Source organism: Elephantulus edwardii, unplaced genomic scaffold, assembly GCF_000299155.1.
Source record: "Elephantulus edwardii isolate Elephantulus edwardi_28Jun2011 unplaced genomic scaffold, EleEdw1.0 scaffold00111, whole genome shotgun sequence".
Taxonomy (NCBI): Eukaryota; Metazoa; Chordata; class Mammalia; order Macroscelidea; family Macroscelididae; genus Elephantulus; species Elephantulus edwardii.
The window spans coordinates 10,226,225-10,229,637 of NW_006399861.1; the positions used below are offsets into that span (position 1 = coordinate 10,226,225).

The window sequence follows — 3,413 nt, forward strand, 5'->3', positions numbered from 1 at the left end:
TCCCACTCCCTCCTTTCCTCTTTCCCTCCCTCTTTCCCTTTTTCTCCCTCTCTCCCTCCCTTCTTTGCTCTCTCCCTCCCTTCCGCCCTCTCTCTCCCACTCTCTCTCCCTCCTTTTCCCTGTTTCCCTCTCACTACCGCCTTTCTTTCTTCCTCTCTCTCCTTCTCTCCCTTCCTGCATTTATAGTCACCCTCTCATCTTTGATTATTAGTATTGATTTGCAGTTCAGTTGAGATACACTCAAGGATGTATTTTAGTTCTTATGGACTTGTTTTCATTTTCTCCAGCTTCAGTTTTAACTTGCACGTGAGTAATTGTTGGTCTTTTCTCCAGTCAGCTTCTGATCTTGTATTTAGCTTCTACATTGACTCTTTCTACAAATGTAGTCAGTCTAATTCCTGTGTAGTCCATCATCATCATCATCATCATCATCATCATCATCATCTATTTTGTTGTATTAGGATGAACTACAACCTAATGTGTATCATTGCAAATGTATTGGGTGTATTGTTGTTAGGTGCAATCAAATTGAGCATGACTCATAACAACCCCAGGAACTACAGATCTGAACTTTATTCTATCATGTGCCATCCTCATGATCTCTAATATACTTCAACCCATTGTTACAATCATTGTATTCCAGCTTTTACCCCCCTCACTTTTCCAAACCTGGTATCCTTTTCTAAGGACTCACCCTTTCTAACAGCATACTTACTCAAAGAATGTGAGACAGTGCTTCCCCATCCTTGCTTCTGTGAAGCACCCTGGTTATACTTTCTCCAAGACATAGTTGTTCTTTTGGCAGTTCATGGGCTATTCAGTACTCTCTTCCAGTTGTTTTATAGGGAATGGCAAATTAAAACAACAATGAGATGCCATTACATACCTATTATGAAGCCTAAAATCCAAAGCAATGGCTGCACCAAATCCTGCTGAGAGTATGAAGTAATATTGTTGTTATTATGTGCCATTGAGTCACCTGAATTCTGCCCTGTCCCATGCCAATCTTACCATCTCTGACACACCTGCCCCCATTACCCCAGTACTGAATCAATCCATCTCGAGGGTCTTCTTCTCCTGCGCTGTCCCTCCACCCTCCCAAGCATGACGTCCCTCTCCAAGGACTGGTCCCTCTTTGCAACATGTCCAAAGTATTTCAGATGAAGCTTCAGAATCCTAGCCTCCAAGGAGCAGCCCGGCTTCACCCTCTCCAGGACAAACCTGTTTGTTTTCCTAGCAGTCCATGAATACTCTTCTCCAACACCACAGCTCAAAGGCATCAACTCTCCTTCTATCATCCCTAGTCATTGTCCAGCTCTCTGATGCATAGCAAATGATTGCAAAGACCATGGCATGTATAAGGCACACCTTAGTGTCCAGACTGACATCTTTGCACTTCAGCACTTTAGAGAGGACTCTAACCGCAGACTTTCCCATTGCAATATGTCTTTTAATTTCCTGGCTGCAGGTGCCAAGAGTGTTGACTATGGATCCAAGCAAACCAAAACTATGAACAGTCTTTTTTTTTTTAATGTTAAAGAAACTTGTTATTAAATTTTATTTTCTTTAAATACATACCCATTTCCCATATTCACCCACTTTAGGAAGGAATTTAAGACCCCCAGCCCCACTTCCACTGAGGATTCCATGTATAAAGCCTGAGATGGTAAGGATGACATATAAAAATACTATTTACAAAGGGGAAGGAGGCCTCTGCTCTTATCGTAGCAGACATCCCCATCCTCAAACCCCCCTTGCATGTTTACGGAAATAACCCTGGGAAGCAATCTGCGAGTAAAACAAGGTCCTGCTCCCGAGAAACACTTGAATCCTGCGTGTAATAGGAAGCTCTGAGAGTAACTTAGGGAGAATGGAGAGCACCTCAGCTGCTAGCAGGAAGATGGGGTTTGCCCCTACCACCTTGCAGCCAGCCAGCCAGCCAGCCACTAGCCTTTGTTTCAACAGGACTCATGTAAACATTGAAAATTTTCCTTTCCTAGGTTCCTGCTCTTCCCTTCCTGATACAGCCTCCCTCATCTCACTGGAGGCCTCTGGCTGCTTGATCTTTCCTTCTCTTCTAACCTTCCCTTTGAGAGAGGAAAGAAGCAGGGAGGCTGCAGGTAGGGGCGAGCCCATGCTATCCCTTTTTTCTGGGTAAGACTGGCTTGTCCTTCTAAGAAGAACCTAGAAGGGGTGTGTTCCAAGTCCTTGACCCGAGAAGAGCACTTTTCTTTCACCATAGCAGGGACAAGGCAAGGAGACAGTGTGGTACCAGGATGCAGTAGTTTAGATGGGTAGTGCCATCAGTGCTGAGCAGCAGGGAAGGTGGCTTCAGGAGGCAGGAAGGTGGGGCAAGTCTGGCACTGGCGTCATCTTATGGCAAAGATTTACTCGGCACCATCCACCCCTCCGAGGTGGGCTTCATCAAAATTGTCCAACTGTCTTTGTTCACTGTAGCTGTGCAAAGGGACCAGGCATCCACAAGGCAAGAGGTCTTTCTCCAGATCTTCATATAAAGGCAATGCTCAGACCAGTTCATCCAAAAGGATACCGATGCTCTAAGTGGCCTCTGAGGGACCAGCAATGGGTTTGTTACACATGGGACAGACAAAGCGTACTTCCAGCCACTTTACCAAACACTTCCGGTGAAAGGCATGTTGGCAAGGGAGCAAACCCAGCTCATCCTTCCCCTTGAAGTCTTCCAGACAGACTGCACAGGTTTGCCCATAAAGCTGTAACTTCTTGGGATCACCTTTAAGCACCACCTCCTTATAGCCATATCGCTCACTCTGTGCCTGGTTCCGGAGTTTGCTGATAAAACAGCAACAGAAGAGGAGACTGAGCATGAAGACAAAGATGCCCGTGCCAAAGATGACCATGTAGATGTTGAGGGGAAGGTCCTGAAAGCTGATGGGTGGCATTGAGCAGGACTTGTTGGTGCCAACCAGTCCCAGGCCGCAGAAACACCCGCTACACCACTGGAATGGGTGCATCAATGAAGTCTCCGCTGGCTCCCTCCAGCGAACGAAGCAAGGGGCGGGCGAGCTCCACAGGCTCGCTGGTACGCAAAGTGGGTTGGCACAGCCGCGGCGACCAGCGACCGGCGACCATCGTTCTCGGGAAGTGGAATTCTCTTCCAAAGTGAGGAGGTTTCCAGGACCAGCTTTCGGAGCGACAAAGAGGAAGGAACAGAAATTCCCCAAGAGTGTAGCACCTCGGAGTCAAAGCAAGCGCAGCTCCAGGTCCGGAGCAACCAGGCGTGGGACCAAGGGAGGGCATCTGGCTGCAGCAGCTCTCAGCGCGCGGAGGGATCAAGCTCTGACCGCCAGTATCCGTGCACGTCCCAGGTGAGGACTCCGAAACTCTAGAGTGGATTATATTTGGGGGTAGGGGGTGGGGTTTGGGTAGGTGCG

At 47.7% G+C, this 3,413-nt stretch overlaps 1 protein-coding gene and 1 pseudogene across 1 annotated transcript in view; one reads left to right on the plus strand and one right to left on the minus strand.

Annotated features, from left to right (window-relative positions):
• NUDCD3 (NudC domain containing 3) overlaps positions 1-3,413 on the plus strand; it is a 316,694-nt gene that overhangs the window by 279,005 nt on the left and 34,276 nt on the right. The gene's annotated exons all lie outside the window — the stretch shown is intronic.
• Positions 2,526-2,993, minus strand: LOC102853219 (annotated as a pseudogene).